General features: G+C 34.9%; 1 protein-coding gene across 3 annotated transcripts in view; it reads left to right on the top strand.

The window, feature by feature from the left end:
* The window catches only part of LOC136031879 (zwei Ig domain protein zig-8-like), a 189,786-nt gene that overhangs the window by 1,238 nt on the left and 164,801 nt on the right, over positions 1 to 23,747 (top strand). Inside the window, exon 1 of one of the 3 annotated variants that reach the window (XM_065711821.1) lies at positions 1,715 to 2,016. The exons of the other annotated variants lie outside the window; for them this stretch is intronic. The gene's annotated coding sequence lies outside the window, so the exon portion shown is untranslated. Of the gene's footprint in view, positions 1 to 1,714; positions 2,017 to 23,747 lie in introns of those variants that run through there. 3 annotated transcript variants of the gene reach the window in all.

The following is a 23,747-nucleotide window of genomic DNA, read 5'->3' as shown; positions in this document are numbered from 1 at the left end:
ATATTTTCAAACTACAAAAGAAAAGTTGACTTTATTCTTCTTTTTCAAATTACTCGTGTTAAAAGTTCTAATTATTCAGACCTTGAAGTAAACAATATTAAAATTCAAATAAAGCTAGTTCTGGACCCCCCCCCCCCAAAAAAAAAAAAATATGTATATAGTCGAACGATATCAAACGAAAAGCGTCAACGTCCTGTTAGTTATTTATTCGTGCAATATTTACCTATTTGTTTTTCGATGTTATTATTTTACATTTGAAATCTGTTTTTAAATGACACTGAAACATGCTTACTAAGCTAATAGAGCAAGTGAGGAGAACGAAGAAATTTTTGAGGATAGTGAATAAATATTTTTATTCACTTTATCAAAATATTTTTGAAAATTTTTGAGGATAGTGAATACAACCTAAGCAGATATTTTAGCTATGCATGCAACAGCCGTCATCGGCAAAATGCAATGTAAAACAAATAAATAAACTTACTCAGATAATCTCATTATTGAAAATGCAACTTTTAAACTAAAATAATAAAATAAATATTGAAAGAGTCTCAGAATCCTCGCCCCACATAGGTTCAGCCAATAGTTATTGGCCATTAACTCTGATCCTGTTTTGTTTTTACCTAAACATAATAACTGGGACACAATTAGCTGTTTTTCCTTGTAAACTCCAAACGTATGAAAGCATTTATATTGCTATAGGGACAGGGAGATAGGGGGATGGATAGAGGGATAGGGACAATTTATAGGGAGAGATTTGAAAGACCACCCCTAGCCCCTCTGGATCGCTTGTGCACATCCGAAAAATCTTGAATGTATTCATAGCAAGACAAACAGCATAAAAAAGAAGAGCTTTGGGTAAAGCTTGGTTTTGGAAATACTTTAGAGTGGACACTTAGTATATGCCTTTGTTTTCCCCTTGAATATTGGTTAGGGGCATCTCGGTTCAAAATAAACCATGGAAGTTTGTTCAGCTCAAATCTCAAAGGTTGGTATATGTTTTATTTTATTTTATTTTTATTTTTATTTTTTTTTTACAGACTGATTATTCATAGCCTTTAAACTCAACATGCTAAGTTAAGGTACGCTCCATTATCCCACAAAATCAAGTCGTAAATTCGTAAATTGTTTGAACCAGTATCAGAATTTCGTGTTACTGAGACCCATATTTCACAAGATATTACTAAATACCAACCAGAGAATTGAATTTGATGTTTTACAAATACTCTTTATGACATACATTCAAGAGTTGTTTCTCCTTTGCATGTAATTTTTCAATTAAAATATTGATTTCTCATAATAGGGAAAATCTAGACAGTGGGAATCAGTTCCCACTTAATGTGAATATTTCGGCCCTATGTCCAAGGGCCGTCTTCAGCACAATACGAGAACAAGAGAGAAAATTCCCCTAATTCCCCTAAGTCCCTGTTCAAAGAAATATTATTATTTATTTTGAGATTAACTTCGATTGATTCTCGAACCAACTGTTTTATACGAACCACAGCACAGAAAAGACATAGACAAGACATTAATTTCAGATAGTTCCAACAACTCCTTTGATTCTGCTTTAGGTTGGCATATATTTAATAATCCGTCCCACATGATACTTTTTGAAAAATCTTCACTTATCAGTAATGATTTGAGGATAAAACAGGTGGTTCGAGAATCAATCGAAATTAATCTCAAAATAAATAATAATATTTCTTTGAACAGGGACTTAGGGGAATACTCACTAAATTCTTTTAATTAGAAATGATCAAACATAATATTATACTAAACCGATTTATAATAGTATTGAACCAGCTACGAAAAGGCCTTTGAGACAGGCTGCTAAAAAGCAAGGTTGGCTCTGAGAAATTGCGCTTAATCACTTTGTTATCTTTAGTTTGAATGAATTTATATTCTCGCTTCATTCTTTTTGTCAGTCCTGTTTGAACTTCGTTGAAGTAAGGATGCTAGGGCTGTTTTTAAAAAAAGTTTTTAGAAAACATTATTTAGTTTTAATTCTCACAATTTAATGTAAGTTTATTTATATATACATATTTTCTCTCTTGTTCTCGTATTGTGCTGAAGACAGCCTTGGACATAGGGCCGAAACATTCACAGAACTGATTTCCACTGTCTTAAAAAGATTTTCCCTATTGTCTCTACTTTGTATTTGTTTGTTATGGAAAGGCAGTGCGGTTTTCGTCGCTATTTTCGTCTAGCCTATGGGGAGCAGTTGACCTATGATATCTTTTATTTTATTAGTCTAGGTAAAAACATGCAAATATTATCAATCAACAAAAATTTTTAGAATCCTGTAGAAATGAAAACCATATTCCCAAGTCCTTAAGATATAAATTGCATTTAAATGCCCGGAAAGAAGCGCAATTCGCCCATACGCTACAGTTAAAAACCTTAGTCCATATTATTAAGGACAAAAAACAGAAAAGACATATAATTTCTTCAGAGAGAAAATCGTTGGAAACTTTTTTGCTGGAAAACCTGTCCACTGTTAATTTTGCTCAAGTTGTTAGATTAGAAAGGAATTTGTTTCGCCACGATTTTCGCTTGTCCAAGGAACGCCTCTATAAAAAATTGGAAGGCTTGCGAAATGAATCTTCGATGAAAAACCGTATTTATTCTCCAAGATTCACTCCTGGACCTGCTATTGTTAACCTCTCTTCTAAAACATTGGAACCCCAGGAAATCGAAACACTGGAAAAAGGTCCCAACTTCTCTTTTCTACCGAAACAGGTTCCTGTGGCAGATATAGTTTCCTCTCTAGAGTCCGCTTTGCATAAACACTATCCTTATGTTTCTAACCCTGATGAAGTTAGATCTGGTCTTATAAATACCCTTTATAACAGCCAAAAAAAAATTTAAGCCTCCTACCACTTCCACACCAAAAAATTTGCACGACGTAAAAATACTATCTAATCTCCGGAAAGATCCTTCTATTATAATTACTAAAGCTGACAAAATCAATTCATTTGTTGTCATGAATACGACAGACTATGACAACGAAATTCTTTCGCATTTAAATGACACAATCTATCTATATATATAAAAATAAGTTGTCTGTGTGTGTGTGGGTCTGTCGGGTGACGTCATGTTTGTGTGTTGACTGACGTCATGTTTTCGACTGACGAAATTACGGACCGGGACATTGGGACACAAATGACGACCGGGACACCGGCACATAGGGAATATAAATGACGACCGGGACACTCAAAGAGAAAGCCACCGGGACACAAGGAATGTTCGATTAGCAATCACCATCAACAAAGCACCGGGACACAGGGAGTATAAATGAAGACCAGGACATAAGTAAAAAAAAACTAAAAAAACTAAAAAAAAGGTAAAACTACAAAAAAACTAAAAAGAAAAAAAACTAAAAACTAATAAAAAAACTAAAAAAGCTAAAAAACTAAAAAAACTAAAAAAGAAAAAAAATAAAAAAAGGAAAAAAATGAAAAATAAAGGAGAAAAACAAAACTGAAAAAAATAAAAATAAAAAAAAATAAAAAGAAAAAAGAAGAAAACTAAAAAAAAACTAAAAAAAAAGTAAAAACCAAAAAAACTAAAAAGAAAAAAGGGGAAAAATATAAAAATTTATTTCATCATATACAATTTCAAAAACGAATGTATATACAGACCGGGACACCGGGATACAAATGACGACCGGGACACAGGGAATATAAATGACGACGGGGACACAGGGACACAACTACAACAGGGACGCCGAGGGCACAGGGGGATATATAAATGACGACGAGGACACAGGGAATGTTCGATTAGCAATCACCATCAACAAAGCTCAAGGGCAATCATTAGAATCATGAGGTATAACTAAAAAAAAAACTAAAAAAAAGTAAAAAACTAAAAACTAAAAAAAAGACCAATTCAAAAACGAATGTATATACAGACCGGGACACCGGGACACAAGGAATATAAATGACATCCGGGACACTCAAAGAGAAATCACAGACTGGGACACCGGGACACAAATGACGACCGGGACACAGGGAATATAAATGAAGACCGGGACACAGGGACACAACTACAACGGGGACGCCGGGGGGCACAGGGGGATATATAAATGACGACGGCGACACAGGGAATGGTCGATTAGCAATCACCATCAACAAAGCTCAAGGGCAATCATTAGAATCATGAGGTATAGATCTGAATACGGATTGTTTTCCCATGGGCCATTATATGTTGCATGTTCAAGAGTCGGTAAACCTGCCAATCTATTTATATGCACAGACAATGGGATAGCAAAGAATGTTGTATATTCGCAAGTTTTACGTAGTTAAAAACACACATATATATATATATATATATATATATATATATATATATATATATATATATATATATATATATATATATATATATATATATATATATATATATATCTATATTCACAGTTGGGACATAGGGACACAACTACAATGGCGCGTAACTAATATGGCGCGTAACGACTTACGCGCGCGGGGGGGCTTGGGGGGGGGGCGATCTACTGATCAAACAATAACTCATGATCCTACTGATCAGTTTGCTAATAATATTATAAATGAATTAAAGCAGCTAAAACAAAATGGTAAAATCACCCCACAATTATACAATAAATTTTTCCCCGTGGTAGTTTCTGTCCTAAACTCTACGGTTTACCAAAAATACATAAATAGGGTATTCCCTTAAGATCTATCGTAGTGTGTACTAAAGCCCCCGCTGCCAATATTGGGAAATGGCTTTGCACAGCTTTCAAACCTTTATTGTATTCTCAAAATTCCTATATTCATAATTCGGCAGATTTGGTTGAAAACTTTAGTAACACAAGTATTTGATATATCAAAAGAGGTATATCAAAAATAGATATATCAAAAGAAATAGCACGTTACGCTGATTCCAAATATACTGGTTTCATTGAGTTTAATTATACCCATCAAAGGCCCGCCAAAAGTCAAAGTCAAAAGATTCATCGAATACTCACATCTGCAAAAATGTTGAGTTTCGTATTTTTTCCACAAGAAAGATCACGGATGCGTGCTTATTTATTTTTTTACCTGCTTTTTTCAAGGGTGATCGTATCTACCCAGTGGTCTTAGAATATCTTGAGAGGGTTCATTTGAAGAAAAATTAAAAGTTCCAGTGCCCTTTTTTAGTAGCCAAAAAGCTCGGAGGACATCTAAGAACCCTCCCACACTCCATTTTTCTCAAAATCATCCGATCAAAATTTTGAACAGCCATTTTGTTTAGCATAGTTGAAAGGCCAAATAACTATGCCCTTGGAGGTAACATGACCCCCCCCCACAGACCCTGGGGAAAAGTTTTTTAAGCTATAAGATTTGCCCATTGCTTACGTATAGTATTTGTTATTGAAAGGTATGCGCACATTTTTCGGGCGGGGGGGGACGAATTTTCCATGTATACAAATATAGATGTGACTATTTCTGAGGAACTATTAAAAAACAAAATAGAAAAAAATTACCTCTTAAGCGACGGGTATTGATTGTGAAGTTTTAATGACTCTGGTTAAAATTTGTAATAAATTTTCTATGTATTTTCAATTTCGCGATTCTTTTTATCAGCAAAAAAATGGGTTACCCATGGGGGCACCTTTATCCGGGCTACTGGCAAATATTTATGTCGAGAACCTTGAAAATTGGGCATTAAATTCTCATTTTTTAAAACATGTCTGTTGGGGTCGTTATATTGATGACGTAATTTCACTTTGGAATTATGGAAAAGCTGAACTTCGGGGCTTCTTAGATCGTCTTAACACTTATGACCGAAATTTGCAGTTCACCCTAGAAGTTGAAATTGATCACTTTAATTCAAATCATCCCCCACAAGTAAAAAGAGCAGTTGTAACTTCCCTCATTGATCGTGCCCTGAATATTTGCTCCGATTCGTACATAAATGCAGAAATAAACTTTATCAGAGATAATTCTTTTTGGTAATGGATACCCCATTCCTTTTGTCAATAAAGTAATTAACCGTAGAATAAAAAGACATTCTTGTAAAATCGAAGAAGATATTTCACAATGTGATGCTACTGATAAGCCCTCAAATATTGTCTATCTTCCGTATATCCCAAAAATCACAAAAAAATTTAAAAATATTTGCACAAAAAATAATCTGTACGTAGTTTTTACTAATAATTTTAAAATCATTAATTTCTTAAATTCCGGTAAACATAAGACCCCAGTTATTCGCCAAAGAGGGGTCTATCAAATACCTGGTTATTGCAGAAATTACTATGTCGGCAGGACTCATCAGAATCTAGAAGAACGGTTACGACAGCATAGAAAAGACATATACAAGGCATTAATTTCAAATAGATCCAACAACTCCTTTGATTCTGCTTTAGGTTGGCATTTATTTAATAATCCGTCCCACATGATACTTTTTGAAAAATCTTCACTCATCAGTAATGATTTGGGGATAAAACAGGTGGTTCGAGAACCAATCGAAATTAATCTCAAAATAAATAATAATCTTTGAACCCTTGACTTAGGGGAATACTCACTAAATTCTTTATGCTCAAATTTAATTAAAAATGATCTAACAAAATATTATACTAAACCGATTTATAATAGTATTGAACCAGCTAGGAAAAGGCCTTTGAGACAGGCGGCTAAAAAGCAAGGTTGGCTCTGAAAGATTGCACTTAATCACTTTGTTATCTTTAGTTTGAATGAATTTATATTTTCACTTCATTCTTTTTGTCAGTCCTGGTTGTCAGTCCTGGCCTCTTTCATATACGAAGTAATTTCTGTTCGTTTTAAGTTTTAATGTCGCTCCTTACTTTCAGTTAAAAAAAAAACTTGTTTTTTTAATTTAATTTCTAAACGTTTTTTAATAATGCATGTTTTGATTTTGGGTCTCCGCAGAGGAATATTTAAAACAAAATTTGAATGTTTATTTTTTTTTGGCTAAATGGCTTTCTCATAGTTTTGATCGAATGATTTCGAGAGAAAAGGAGCGGGGGAGGAAGCCTAGTTGCCCTCCGATTTTTTGGTTACTTAAAAAGGCAACTAGAATTTTTAATTTTTTACAAAATTTTTTATTAGTAAAAGATATACGTAACTTATAAATTAGCTTAAGTAACGAACTTTTGTATTCTCATGTTTTTATTACATATACGAGGGGGTTCACCCCTCGTCAGTACCTCGCTCTTTACACTAAAGCTTAAATTTTGTCCCAATTCATTAAGAATGACCCCTGAATCAAAGAAGCCGTAGAATAAATAGTTGAAATTACTAAAAATACTTTAGCGTTAAGAACGAGGTATTAGGAGGAGGTGAGCCTCTCATATGCGTAATAATTTCTGTTCGTTTTAAGTTTTAATGCTGCTCCTTACTTCCAGTTGAAAAAACTTTTTCACATTTATTTTTTCATTGTTTTTTTTTTTTAAGACTCTTCGGTTCTTAAAACCTTTTCAGTTTTGGTCAGTTCGTGGTAACGAACTGTAGTAAGGAGCGACTCGGCTCAATAGTAAATAAAACTCTAAAAAAGGAATTTTCATACCAATAGTCATATCAAAAGAATTGAATTTTAATGCTGCTTTTAAATATATAAGTTTAATCAAGTTTAGTCTTACCCATAAAAAGTTATGGGCCTGAGAAAATTAGCCTAATTTTAGAAAATAGGGGGAAACACCTCTTGAAAGTCATATAATCTTAATGAAAATAACACCACCAGATTCAATGGATCAGAGAACTCTACCGTCGGAGTTTCAAGCTCCTATCTACAATTAAGTAAAAAAAAATACAAAGTTTTTTTTAACTGAAAGTAAGGGGCAACATTAAAACTTAAAACGAACAGAAATTACTTCATATATGAAAGGAGCTGCTTCTTCATCAACGCCCCGCTCTTTATGCCAAAGTTTGTCTCTTTCTTTCAACTCTTCTTTTTAAAACAGTAAAAAACTTTAGCGTAAAGAGCGGGGCGTTGATGAGGAAGCAGCCCTTTTCATATACAAAGTAATTTCTGTTCGTTTTAAGTTTTAATGTCGCTCCTTAATTTCAGTTAAAAAGACTTGTTTTTTTATATTTAATTTCTGAACGTTTTTGAATCAATGCATGTTTTGATTTTGGCTCTCCGCAGAGGAATAATTAAAACGAAATTTGCAATTTTTTTTTGTCTAAATGGTTTTCTCATAGTTTTGGTCGAATGATTTTGAGGAAAAACGGAGCGGGGGAGGAAGCCTAGTTGCCAATAATAATCATAGAGTTCGTGGTAACGAACTGTAATTAAAGAGCGGCGCGGCTCACTAGTAAGCGAAACTCTAAAAATAGAATTTTGATACCAATAGATATATCAAAAGAAATAGCACGTTACGCTGATTCCAAATATAATAGTTTCATTGAGTTTAATTATACCCATCAAAGGCTACGAGCCTAATAAAATTTGTCAGATTTTGGAAAAAAGAGGAAACGCCCGCCAAAAGTCAAAGTCAAAAGATTCATCGAATACTCACATCTGCAAAAATGTTGAGTTTCGTATTTTTTCCACAAGAAAGATCACGGATGCGTGCTTATTTATTTTTTTACCTGCTTTTTTCAAGGGTGATCGTATCTACCCAGTGGTCTTAGAATATCTTGAGAGGGTTCATTTGAAGAAAAATTAAAAGTTCCAGTGCCCTTTTTTAGTAGCCAAAAAGCTCGGAGGACATCTAAGAACCCTCCCACACTCCATTTTTCTCAAAATCATCCGATCAAAATTTTGAACAGCCATTTTGTTTAGCATAGTTGAAAGGCCAAATAACTATGCCCTTGGAGGTAACATGACCCCCCCCCCCACAGACCCTGGGGAAAAGTTTTTTGAGCTATAAGATTTGCCCATTGCTTACGTATAGTATTTGTTATTGAAAGGTATGCGCACATTTTTCGGGCGGGTGGGGGGACGAATTTTCTGTCGGCTGAGATTATCCACTGGGATAATTTTTCATAAGCAGGGAAGTTTCGAAGGGGTGCATTTTTTAGGGGAAATTTTACATCGGGGAATTTGTCAGAATTACTATAAGAAATTCTTTTTATGTCTTGCTTTTTCTTTGCCGACTCAATTTAACACGGGGAGATGTTAAAAGTAATTGTCACCAGGATTGGTAAAGGTCACCAGGATTGAATTGTCTAGAGGATATATCGAAGAGTGATTTTTCGGTGGAGGTGGAGCCAGATTTCCTGGCATTATTTAAAAATTACCAGAAATTAAAAAAAAAACAGTTAAAAAGTTTTTCCAATTGAAAGTAAGGAGCAACAGAAAAAAAACAGTTCAAAAGTTTTTCCAATTGAAAGTAAGGAGCAACATTAAAACTTAAAACGAGCAGAAATTATTACGTATATGAGGGGAATCGCCCCCTCCTCAACACCTCGCTCTTTACACTGAAGTTTAAATTTTGTCCCAATTCCTGAAGAACGACTGCTGAAACACAAGTATCGTTTAATTAGAACAATAAAAAAATGTTTTTTAAGCGCTAAAACCCTTTAGTGTGAAGAGCGAGGTGTTGAGAAGGGGACAACCCTTTCATATACGTAATCATTTCTGATCGTTTTAAGTTAGAATGTTGCTCCATACTTTCAGTTGCAAAAGCATGTTTTTATTTAATAATTTACAGAAACGCCTTACTTTAAACAAAAAGTATCAATATTCCTTTTTGAAAAATCAAGTGGGGTCTAGACATAGTAATGAATGTTTTAGTAAAAACTTGAATATCATAGTCCAGAAATTTGAACAGAAAGTTTTATGTGTTTAAAAAAAAACACCTTCTTCTTATGAACAAGTGTTGCCCCATTTTCAAATCACGAAAAATAAAGCGTTTCTTATACTACTGGGTAAAAGGTTTCAAACCCTTTTCTAAAAGTAGGAGATTAAAAATTGCCTCTTGTATTTAATTTAGTATTTTATGAAGCCGTTTAAGGTATTTCAAGCTATCTATTCGTCTATTCCATTCTCATATCATCTGCTCATTAAAGATCAAAGGCTTCTTTTAAGGGACTTAGGATATATAATATTGTCACCTTTAAAAGGCAAGCTTTTTTGCTTCTAGTAATAGATAAAAAAAGATATTTAGTGAAATGGTGTAGCTATGTCCAAGAGTCACTTGGGAAAATTTCCAAATTCCAAACAAGGACATACTATATTGTAGGAGGCTAGCAGATACTTTTTTCACTTACTGATACCAATATAGTCGTCTGATATTAACGAGAAGCACTGACACTTTATTGTATTTAATCTTCCTCTTTGGCTGTGATTTCCATTACAAAGTATTTCGTGTGGAACCAATGGTCGTAAAATATATGTAACTTTTATTTAGATGTTTTTAGGGAAACTATTTCCCTTTTTCTAATTTTGCTACTGGTCTCTTTCATTTAATATTCTTAGATAACTACAGAAATCCGCTAAGAAGTCTTGGGACAAATTGGAGTTGTATTTTCAAGAATGTTGTTTCTAATGTAAATTATGTTTAAGTACTGTGATACGTACTTATCGACTACAGGAAATAGTCTAACTTATTGATATAGCCAGGGATGTGTAAAATATTTCTATAAAATGGAATAAAAGAATGAAAAAATTGAATAAAGTCATGAATACATGTCCTGTATGTTTTTAGGAGAAGGAGACTTAACTGAATTCATCTTTATGCAGAGTACTTGAGTATTATTTTGTTTGTGGTTCATAATATGATCAATAGTTAAAAAAGTACTTGTTAATTAAACGAAACATACATAACAAGTGAAGCTAGGTTAATCCTGGCTTCATATAACCTTTAGTTTTGGTAATAATATAATTTGGGCTGTATATTTGCACAATAAGGGGGGGGGGAGGATGATGTTAAAAGCTAGATGTTAATCTAGCTTTAATTTAGTACTGGGATACATTAAATAATACTAAAGGGCAGTGAAATACGTGCGCATATTACGGTCCAACAACAAATTTCAGTGTTGTTTTTCGTATTGGTGAATTCAATTTTATCTGTTCTTTGGAAATCCCACCCCCACCCCTAATGTGCAAATATATAGCCCAAATTATACAAGTCCAATACATTCTGTCCCCCGTCACAGTTCGTAACACAGTTCGTGTTACAGTTCGTAACAGTTCGTGGTAACGAACTGTAGTAAGGAGCGACCCGGCTCAATAGCAACCAAAACTCTAAAAAATGGAGCTTTGATATCAATAGCTACATCGAAAGAATTGCATTTTAATACTGATTTTAAATATATAAGTTTAATCAAGTTTAGTCTTACCCATCAAAAGTTACGAGCCTGAGAAAATTCGCCTTATTTTAAAAAATAGGGGAAAACAACCCCTAAAAGTCATAGAATCTTAACGAAAATCACACCATCAGATTCAGCGTATCAGAGAACCCTATTGTAGAAGTTTCAAGCTCCTATCTACAAAAATGTGGAATTTCGTATTTTTTGCCAGAAGACAAATCACGGGTGCGTGTTTATTTGTTTGTTTTTTTGTTTTTGTTTTTTTCCAGGGATCATCGTATCGACCAAGTGGTCCTAGAATGTCGCAAGAGGGCTCATTATAACGGAAATGAAAAGTTCTAGTGCCCTTTTTAAGTGACCAAAAAAATTGGAGGGCACCTAGGCCCCCTCCCACGCTCTATTTTTCTCCAAAGTCAACGGATCAAAATTTTGAGATTGCCATTTTGTTCCACATAGTCAAAAACCATAATAACTATGTCTTTGGGAATGACTTACTCCCCCACAGTCCCTGGGGGAGGGGCTGCAAGTTACAAACTTCGGCCAGTGTTTACATGTAATAATGGTTATTGGGAAGTGTACAGCGTTTTCAGGGGATTTTTTTTGGTTTTGGGGGTGGGGTTGAGGGGAGGGAGCTATGTGGGAGGATCTTTCCTTGGAGAAATATGTCATGGGGGAACAGAAATTCAATGAAAAGGGCGCAGGAATTTCTAAAATTACTATAAAAAAAACAATGAAAAAATAAACATGGAAAAGTTTTTTCAATTGAAAGTAAGGAGTAGCATTGAAACTTAAAATGAACAGAGATTATTACGCATATGAGGGGTTCTAAAAATACTTTAGCATTAAGAGCGAGGTATTTAGGAGGACATAAATACCTCGCTCTTTATGCTATAGTATTTTTAGTAATTTCAACTATTTATTCTATGGCCTTTCGGATTAAGGGGTCATTCTTAAAGAATTGGGACAAAACTTACGATTTAGTGTAAAGAGTGAGGTATTAACGAGGGTACAAACCCCCTCATATACATAATAAAAATTTAAGAATATAAAAGTTTGTTACGTAAGCTAATTCTTAAGTTAAGTATATTTTTTACTAATAAAAACATTCTTTAAAAATTAAAATTTATAGTTGCCTTTTTATGTAACCGAAAAATTGCAGGGCAACTAGGCTTTCCCCACCCCTTATATCTCAAAATCGTCTGATCAAAACTAAGAGAAAGCCATTTAGCCAAAAAAGGAATTAATATGCAAATTTCATTTTAATAATTTATGTGTGGAGAGCCAAAATCAAACAAGCATTAATTCAAAAACGTTCAGAAATTACATAAAAAAAATAGTTTTTTTTACTGAAAGTAAGGAGCGACATTAAAACTTAAATCGAACAAAAATTACTCCGTATATGAAATGGGTTGTCCCCTCCGCAATCCCTCGCTCTTTACGCTAAAGTTTGACTCTTTGCCACAATTCTGCTTTTTAAAACGATTAAAAACTACTACTACTTTAAAAAAAACTTTAGCGTAAAGAGCAAGGCGTTGCGGAGGAGACAACCCCTTTCATATACGTAACAATTTCTGTTCGTTTTAAGTTTTAATGTCGCTCCTCACTTGCAGTTGAAAAAAAAACCTTGTTTTTTTTGTTTAATTTCTGAGCTTTTTTTAATTAATGTATGTTTAGATTTTGGCTCACCACACATGAATAATTAAAACGAAATTTGAATATCAATTTTTCTTTACTTAATGGCTTTCTCATATTTTTGATCGGATGATTTTGATAAGAAAAGGGGGGAGGAGGCCTAGTTGCCCTCCAATTTTTGGCTACTTAAAAATGCAGCTGGATTTTTTTTTATTTTTTGAGCGAAAGTTTTTGTTAGTAATGAATATACGTACCTTAAGAATTAACTTACGTAACGAACTTCTATATTTGTGTATTTTTATTACGTATATGAGGGGGGGGGGGTTTGCCCCCTCATCAATACCTCGCTCTTTGCAGTAAAGCTTGAATTTTATCCCAAATCTTTAAGAATGACCCTGAACCACAAAGGCCATAGGATAAATAGTTGAAATTACTAAAAATACTTTAGCGTAAAGAGCAAAGTATTGTGGAGGAGACGAACCTCTTTATATACGTAATATTTTATGTTCGTTTTAAGTTTTAATGCTACTCATTACTTGTAGGTGAATTTTTTTATTTATTTATTTTCTCATTGTATTTTTCTTTAAATAATGCTAGAAAATCCTGCACCCCCTTCGTGGAAATTCTCTTCCCTCATAATAAATTCCCCCGTGGAAACATCCTCCTACGTAACCCCATCCCCCACCCACCACCACCCCAGCGCGAAAAGTCCCCCTTAAAACGTCTGTATCCCCGGGGACTGTGGGGGATTAAGTCTTTCCCAAAGATATAGTTAATAGGTTTTCGACTAAGTTGAACAGAATGGCTATCTCAGAATTCTGATCCGGTGATTTTGGGGTAAATATGCGTGGGAGGGGGCCTAGGTGCCCTCCGATTTTTTGGTTACTTAAAAAGGGCACTAGAACTTTTAACTTCTGTTGGAATGAGCCCTCTCGCGACATTCTAGGACCACTGGGTCGATACGATTACCCCTGGGAAAAAAAAACCAAATAAACACGCATCCGTGATTTGTCTTCTGGCAAAAATACAAAATTCGACATTATTGTAGATAGGAGCTTGAAATTTTTACAGTAGAATTCTATTATACGCTGAATCTGATTGTGTGATTTTCGTTAAGATTCTATGACTTTGAGGGGGTGTTTTCCCCTATTTCCTAAAATGAAGCAAATTATCTCAGGCTCGTAGCTTTTGATGGGTAAGACTAAACTTGATGAAGCTTAAATATTTAAAATCAGCATTAAAATGTGAATCCTTTGATGTAACTATTAGTATCAAAATTCCATTATTTAGAGTTTTGGTTACTATTGAGCTAGGTCACTCCTTACTACAGTTCGTTACCACGAACTGTTTGATATCCGTCAATATAGTGCGCGTTTTTACAAGCTTATTAGTCCTCAAGTGCTAAAAGACAATCTAAAAGAAATAATAAAAAAAAAAAACTCTTTTTAAGTTGATTGGATAAAAAAAAACATTTCTCCATCGGGAAGTAAGGAGCAACATTAAAACTTAAAACGAACATAAATTATTACGTATATAAAGGGGGTTTTCTCCTCCTCAACACCTCACTCTTTACGCTAAAGTTTTTAGTGCTTTTAAAACAGCTTCTTATTGCTCTAATTAAACGACCCTTGTGTTTCAGGAGTCATTCTTAAAGAATTTTGGACAAAACCCAAACTTTAGCGTAAAGAGCGAGGTGTTGAGTAGGGAGCAGCCCCCTTCATATGCGTAATTATTTATCTTCGTTTTAAGTTTTAATGTTGCTCCTTACTTTCCGTTGAAAAAAACTTGTTTTTTATTTAATTTCTGGTCGTTTTTTAAAATATTACCAGGAAATTTGGCCCCACATCCATGGAGAAATTATTCTAGAAAATTCAATCTCGGTGGAGATTTACCTCGGACATTTCCTTTTAACAACTTCATCTGTAGAATTGAGACGGAAAAGAGAAAGCAAGACATAGTTTTGCATAAGAATTGTGGCAAATTCCCCAAGCGTTTAATTTCTCCTAATAAATTCACTCCCTGGAAACTTCCCTCTCCATAGAAAATTTCCCCCATGGAAAAACCCCCAGGGCAAAACTTGCCCCCCCCCAACCGAAAATGTATGCATACTTCCCAATAACAAATACTATGCGTAAAAAAGGTTAGATTTTAAAACTTAAAGACCTTTCTCCTAGATCTGTAGGGGGGGGAGGGATATGTTAAACTCAAAGACAGAGTTATTGGGCCTTTCAACTATGATGAACAAAATGGCTATCTCAAAATTTTGATCGGATTATTTTGGGGAAAAAGTGGTGGGGAGGGGGCCTAGTTGTCGTCCAATATTTTTGGTCACTAAAAAGGACACTAGAACTTTTAATTTCCCTTCGAATGTGCCCTCTCGCGTGATCGATGCGATGACCCTTGAAAAAAAAGCAAAAAACAAAAATACAAACAAACAATAAACATGGAGCCGTTATCTTTCTTCTGGCAAAAAACACAAAATTCTACAGTTTTGCAGATAGGAGCTTGAAAACTCTGTAGTTGATGTGCTGAATCTGATGGTGTAGTTTTCATTACGATTCTATGACTTCAAGGGTGTATTTACCCTATTTTTTGAAAATCAGGCAAGTTTCTCTCAGGCTCGTAACCTCTAATAAGCAAGACTAAACTTAATAAATTTATATATTTGAACTCAGCGTAATAAGCCAATTCTTTTTATGTTGCTATCAATTTTCCGTTTTTTAGAGTTTCGGTTACTTTTGAGCCGGGTTGCTTCTTAGTTACAGTTCATTACCATGAACTATGTGATGCTAATGCTACCACTCGTCTATTTTAATCTTCAAATGATCAAATAGAAGTATAGATGACTTGCCCAACTCCTTATTTGAGTGGAATTTTGAAATAAAGTCTATTAAATTTTGCATGTCTATTTTGCCTAATAAATCGCTGAACATTCTGTTTTAAAATAAGGCATAGCGGATAAATAATGAAGTCTATCTTCATGACATATTTAGACTTCAATTTTTAAAGCTGCAGATGTAACTTTCCACGTTATTTTTATCACCATCATCATATAACGTGACTGAAAGAGAAAATCTGAACTGAGAGAAATAAAGTGAGAAAGCATTCCTGTTTAAAATTGATAATGAATATTTTTAGAGATCTTGGGGCACGCTAAAAGTCACTTTAAAAGGTTACTTTATGAAGTTCAAAATTTTAGCAATGGAGCAGAAATATAAAAAAGAACTTCACTTTCTATTCACTTTCTATTCACTTTCACTGTTCTCTAAACATTTTGACCGCATTTGGACTTAAATTGTTGTTTTACAGGGGAAATGGCAGAAATGGAAATTCTATTATAGTATAAACTTTTTTCACGAGCATTATTCAAGAGGGTAGGTAGAACTTTTTTAAAGCTGCAGATGTAACTTTCCACGTTATTTTTATCACCATCATCATATAACGTGACTGAAAGAGAAAATCTGAACTGAGAGAAATAAAGTGAGGAAGCATTCCTGTTTAAAATTGATAATGGATATTTTTAGAGATCTTGGGGCACGCTAAAAGTCACTTTAAAAGGTTACTTTATGAAGTTCAAAATTTTAGCAATGGAGCAGAAATATAAAAAAGAACTTCACTTTCTATTTGACTTCTTGCAACGGCATCCAAATTCATCACCACTGAAAGTGATAGACGTCCTGTCATTTCAATGAATTTGGAATTTTACAAACAGATTGATTGACACACAATTCAAATAACTGTCACATTTGCCGTTTTGGATTGAGGAGTTTGAAATAACTGTTCTATTGTCATTTTTTTTATTTCGTTGGGACAACAAAATGTCAGTTCTGAATTTGCGAACCCGTTAGAAATCTCCGAAGGTTTTAAGTCACTAGTATGATCTTATCCTAGACGTATCTCGGGCTTTATGAATTTTTCTTATTTCCTTGTAGGCTATTAAGTAAAATAATTCTAAAGAACGGCCTATCCTCGTCTTGAATATATGATAAACTCAGAAACACCACCTAAGTTAAAATATGTTTAGAAGGCTCAGCATTTTTATATATTAGCCTTTTATAGCCCACATCCTAACGTTAAGAACTTCATTTCCGTAGCGACACCAATGCCTCCCCCCCCCCAGTTCAGAGTATAAGATACAACATAGTTAGTGACCCTTTTGGGCAAAAATGTTTCCTAAAAGTAATATCAAACCTACAGAAACTTGCGCAGTTTATGCTATTTCTATAAATTAAATATGCTTTACTTTTTATTTTAGCAATTGGAATTCCAAATGAAAAACCTGAGTGCAGTTAAAAGCATTTGATGACATATACTTGGAAAAGGATTCTCTGTAATTGCTTGTTCCCATCTTGATTGCCCTTTACGAATGCCCTGAATCTTTTAGATCTTAATGATCCAAGTCGTCCTAACCAAGGGCATAATTCTTATAATTATGCTATTCAAAATAGCTTTTTGACATGCAAAAGATTTCGGAAGCTATTGTTCTACTATACTAGCTTTTAAGAATCAAAACGTCCATGGTAAAAAACTGTAAGTAAGAAGCGACTCGGCCCAATAGTAACCGAATTACATCTCCCAAAAATCAAGGAATATTATTAGGCACTAGCTGTTGGGGTGGCGCTTCGCGCCACCCCAACACCTAGTTGGTGTTGGTATATATAGTTGGTATATATATATATATATTTATTTTTAACTGCGTAAAACTTGCGAATATACAACATTCTCGACTGTCCCATTGTTTGTGCATATAAATAGATTGTCAGGTTTACCGACTTTTGAACATGCAACATATAATTGTCCATGGGAAAAACAATCTGTATTCAGATCTATACCTCATTATTCTAATGATTGCCCTTGAGCTTTGTTGATGGTGATTGCTAATCGAACATTCCCTGTGTCCCCGTCGTGATTTATATATCCCCCTTTGCCCCCCGGCGTCCCTGTTGTTGTTGTTTCCCTGTGTCCCGGTCGTCATTTGTGTCCCGGTGTCCCAGTCTGTCTATATATATATATATATATATATATATATATATATATATATATATATATATATATATATATATATATATATATATATATATATATACTAGCTGTTGGTGTGGCGCTTCGCACCACCCCAACACCTAGTTGGTGGGGTGCTTCGCGCCCCCCCCAAGCCCCCCCGCGCGCGTAAGTCGTTACGCGCGTTAGTCGTTTACGTAAGTCGTTACTATAGAGATTTTAAGCTCCCATCTTTAAAAATGTGGAATTTTATATTTTTTTTTACCAGAAGATTGGTAACGGATGCGTGTTTATTTTTTTTATATTTATTCTTCCTAGGGGCGATCTTATCGAACCAATGGTCCTAGAATTTGGGAGAGGCCTAATTTGAATGAAAATTAAAATTTATGTGGCCTTTTTAAGTGACCAAAAACACTTGTGTGCTGCTAGCTTCCCTTCCATACATTTTCCCAACAAAGTCATCTGATCAAAATTCTGAGATAGCCATTTTGTTTAGTATAGTCAAAAGGTCCAATAACAATGTCTTTGGGGATTATATAAGCCCCCACAGCCCCTGGAGGAAGGGTTGAAAGAATTTAAATGTACCTGTGAATTGTATATATTTGCAGTGCCTGTTTTTCAAGGGGGGGGGGGAATTTCAAGGAATTTCTACAAGGATAATTTCCTATTAGGATAGAAGTCTCTCGGGCTCCCAGGGGAAATTTTACACGAGGGAAATTTACCAGAATTAATACGCGAAATTCGTTTTATTGGTCTTATTTTCTCGTTGGCAACCCCATTTTACATGTGGAGATGCTCTAGGGTTGGAATTCAGCGGAGTTGGAATTCTCTGGCTATTTTTACGTGTTGGAGGAGATTTTCCTCCGGAGAAATTTCCCACGGGGGATTATCGCCAGGAGAAATTCTCAATGGGGATATTTTCTGTGGGAGAAACGTTCCGTTGGGAGGATTTTTGGTAAAACTTTCCCACACAGGGGGATTTAGCCATGACCTAAAAACGATCAGAAATTAAATAGAAAGTATTTCTAATAGTTAAGTATTTTTATTAGCTAAGGAGTATTTTTCAGGCAGATATGCCCACAAAAAATTTTCCGGGGAGAATTCGCAGTGAGGATGGAATTGTTGGGGGTGGGGATAATTTCACGGAGGGGAAGGATTTTAAGTGGGAGAAACTTATTAGGGAGTATGGATACTAGTACAACTCGGACAGTTGCAAGATTAGTTCAGATTTTTTTTTTTTCGTAATCCCTCATCTGTTCAGTAGTTTTTTTTGTTTTTTTTTTTATTTTTTTTTAGTTTTATGAGTTAAAGGTTCGCGAAGCCTTTGTTATTCAGCGGGAAATTTATTTTCCCGTTCTGCCATCTGGGGTCACTATAAAGTCAATATACTTGAATTCCCCGACTTATTTCAACTGACTCTGCACCATGGTTAACTTGACAAGGAGGAGATTGGTTGAAAGCCCTTATTTTAGCCTTATTATTTTAGCCGGATAATGGCGAATCTACTGCGGTTAGAGGCTTGGAGACATTAGTCATGTCCTACAGACCGTGGGCAGTTGATTCTGTCGTCTGCAAAATTCAGATCTGTCAGAAACTTAAGGATGACTAATTGTCCAGAAACGATTCCACTAAGCTTTCTCTATGCATTATTCGTAATCCTTCGCGAGTTGAATAGTTTTTTCAACACGAAACATTCTAGATTTACCCCAGACTCCAGTGGGAACTTAAGTGTTGCTATTGCCTGCTCGGTCAAGAGTCATGATATTCTGGTATGTACTTCGTAATATCTCAACGAGTTCTTGTGACGGACCGTCTTCAGCCATTGTTCTCCATTGTCGCTCTCTAATAAGAGAGTCCGAATTAACAAAACAATCAGAAGGGATGACAAATTCTGCTGTACTGCTTCACTATGAAGCGAATTGTTAATATATGTTGTGACTAGCCACTGCCTGGTCTGCACCCTGCCTGCCCATGATAGACTATCTCGTGTTTCTTTGACTAGATTCAAAAGAATTGCGTCAAAGAATTTTCATGACTTGGTCGATCAGGGAAATTCCCCTATAGTTTCTGTATACTGTTTTGACTCCTTTTTTTCTAAGTGAAATGAGTATTGACGTTTCATAGTCCCCTGGAAAAGTCTTGGTCGTCCATACATGCACAAACAGGTCTGTTAGACGGCCTAACTAAGTTTGCGAGGCCTTTTACATTTCAGAAGGCGCCCTATCTGCTATGTGAATCTTATTATTTTTTTATCGACTAGTTGTATAGTGCGGTCAGCTACCCAGGTTTCTTTTTTTTCATTTGTCATGTTGGGTGCCAAGTTGGGTGTTCCATCGCCAGCAACAGAAAGCATGCCCCATTTGTTATTTAAATAGCCTTTTGACGATTTTAAACAAATTGGTCATCTCAGAAATTTCTTAGGAAACATTTTGACCGCATTTGGACTTAAATTGTTGTTTTACAGGGGAAATGGCAGAAATGGAAATTCTATTATAGTATAAACTTTTTTCACGAGCATTATTCAAGAGGGTAGGTAGAACTTCTTTCGCTCGTGTGAACCCTCTCTCAATTAATTACGACTACTAATTAAATAACATGCAAAAAACTAACATAGATCCATGGCAATTCGTCTCTTGAAAAATCCAAAATTACTAGCATGTATAGATGTGCTTAGCCCTTCTTTCTATTAAATAAAAATGCATTTTTTTTTAACCGAAAGGAAGGAGAAACATTAAAACTTAGAACGAATAGAAAATATTACGTATACGAGGGGACTCGCCCCGTCGTCAATGACTCTCTCTTGATACTAAAGCTCGAACCTTGTCCCAATTTTAAGAATGACTCCTGAATCACAAAGGATATTTAATTGGAATAATTGGGTCTTTTTAAAGTACTAAAAAAATTGAGAAAAATGTGATTTTTTTTGTATACAGGGGCTTGATGCTTCTGCGCTTTTGATTTTCAGATATGCTGAATTTCATGTTGTAATTTTTTTTTCAAGGTCATCCCCTTTTGGAGGATGTTTTCTGGTTTCTCCAAGAATAAAAAAATGTGTTTTTGCTTCTGTGATTGGAAATTAAATAAAAAAACAGTTTTTTTTTTTAACTGCAAGTAAGGTGCGACATTAAAGCATAAAAAGAACAGAAATTACTTCGTATATGAAAGGGACTGCTTCCTCATCAACGCCCCGCTTTTTACGCTAAAGTTTGTCTCTTTCTCTCAACTCTACTTTTTAAAACAGTAAGTTTGACTCTCTCTCAACTCTACTTTTTAAAACAGTAAAAAAAAATTAGCGTAAAGAGCGGGGCGTTGATGAGGAAGCAGCCCCTTTCATATACGAAGTAATTTCTGTTCGTTTTAAGTTTTAATGTCGCTCCTTACGTTCAGTTAAAAAAAAAAATTTTTTATTTAATTTCTGAACATTTTTGAATCCATGCATGTTTTGATTTTGGCTCTTCGCAGAGGAATAATTAAAACGAAATTTGCATATTTATTTGTTTCGGCTAAATGGCTTTCTCATAGTTTTGACCGAATGATTTTGAGAAAAAAATGAACGGGGGAGAAAGCCTATTTGCCCTCTGATTTTTTGGTTACTTAAAAAGGCAACTAGAACTTTTAATTTTTTACGAACGTTTTTATAAGTAAAAGATATACGTAACTTGTAAATTACCTTACGTAATGAACTTTTGTATTCTCGTGTTTTCATTACACATACGAGGGGGTTTCACCCCCTCGTCAGTACCTCGCTCTTTACACTAAAGCTTAAATATTGTCCTAATTCATTAAGAATGACCCCTGAATCACAAAAACAAAATTACTAAAAATACTTTAGCGTAAAGAGCGAGGTATTAGGAGGAGGTGAGACCCTCATATGCGTAATATTTTCTGCTCATTTTAAGTTTTAATGCTGCTCCTTACTTCCAGTTGAAAAAACTTTTTCATATTTATTTTTTATTTTTTTTTTAAATAATGCTAGAAAATCCTGAGCTTCGTTCGTGGGAATTTTCTTCCCCCATGACAAATTCGTCCGTGCAAAGTTCCCCCAACATATCCTCCTCTTCTCAACTCCTCCTGCCAACCAAAAAATCCCCCTGAAAACGTCTGTACACTTCCCAATAACCATTACTATATGTAAGCAGTGGTCAAAGTTTGTAACTTGTAGCCCCTCCCACGGGGACTCTGGGGGAGTAAATCGTCGCCAAAGACATAGTTATAAGATTTTTCGACTAAGCTAAATAAAATGGCTGTCTCAGAATTTTGACTTTGGGAAAATAATTAGCGTGGAAGGGGGCCTAGGTGCCCTCCAATTTTTTTGTCATTTAAAAAGGGCACTAGAAATTTTCATTTCCTTTAGAATGAGCCCTCTCGAAACATTCTAGGAACACTGGGTCGATACGATCACCCCTGGGAAAAAAACAAACAAAAAACAAAAAACCAAACAAACAAATGAACACGCATCCATAATCTGCCTTCTAGCAAAAAATACAAAATTCCACATTTTTGTAGATACGAGCTTGAAACTTCTACAGTAAGGTTCTCTGATACGCTGAATCTGATGGTATGATTTTCGTTAAGATTCTATGACTTTTAGAGTTTTTCCCCCCTATTTTCCAAAATATGGCAAATTTTCTCAGGCTCGTAACTTTTGATGGGTAAGAATAACCGTGATGAAACTTATATATTTAGAATCAGCATTAAAATGCGATTCTTTTGATTCTTTTGATGTAGCTATTGGTATCAAAATTCCATTTTTTGAAGTTTTGGCTACTATTGAGCCGGGTCGCTCCTTATTACAGTTCGTTACCACGAACTGCTTGATTTAACGAATCTTGCATATCTGGAAGTATTGTGAAAAACAGATTCCTTAAATGTATACATTGTGGTATATTTTAAGGAATGTAGTGGCAGTATTATACATCCATTAATTGAATATATATGAATTAAATATTATGAATAAAATTATATATATATATATATATATATATATGCATTTCTTATTCATTGCATTTCTTATTCATTTCTTTGTTAGTGACTGGATTCATCAATTTAATATTAAAGTGATAGCCGTCGGCTCCATCCCAAAAAATGATAGGATATTGTAGGAGATCGTAGCATCGATGAGTTTCAGCAATTCTTAACAACTGAGCGTTTCGCTTATGAAGAATAATATCTCGAGGTAAAAACTGATCACCGACCATAACGATTGCCACTTCGTCGATAGTTGGAGCATTGTATCTACGCACATGTTGGCCAGGAGGCGTTTTGTCAGCGGAAATAACAATTCTATGCGTATCAGTAGGCATCAAATCGATGGCTGTTTTGAACAGACGCACTAAATTATTATTTTCGTGGAAAAGATGTTGCAATTGGGAAACGATTGTCCTTTCAACGTTGGGAGAAATTTCGCAACGTGCATTCAATTCAGAATTTCTATCACTGATGAAGTACAATTGTAAAAATTTATGATTTTCGCCTGAGAATGGTAGAAGGGACCCTGATCTATGATAAATTTGCCCTTTTACTTTGAAAGTAGACATAAATTGATCTGGATTTTCGATTTGGGTTCCAAACGACGTCATTTGGAAACATGAGTTATATTTTCTGATTTTTGACAAAAAACGCTTAGATTCTGACGTAGTTCCAGTAAGGAAAGTCTTCAATGGCTCTGGTGGTGCAGCCAATAGAGGAAGTTTAACTTTTCCTGAGGCGCAATACATTACCATTGTTTCACCATTGAATTTCAAGGCCTTGCAATAGGGACAAATTTTAGACATAGTCCCGATTTGAACACATCTACTCAAGCTATAATCATCGACTGGGCTGTACCTGAATGCCAGGCGATAACTTTCAGGTTGCTCTGATTCCTCGGCACGCTTTCTTTTCTTACTTTCTCTATGAGCAGCA

Source organism: Artemia franciscana, chromosome 10, assembly GCF_032884065.1.
Source record: "Artemia franciscana chromosome 10, ASM3288406v1, whole genome shotgun sequence".
Classification (NCBI taxonomy): Eukaryota; Metazoa; Arthropoda; class Branchiopoda; order Anostraca; family Artemiidae; genus Artemia; species Artemia franciscana.
This window is presented reverse-complemented; position numbering and strand designations above follow the sequence as displayed.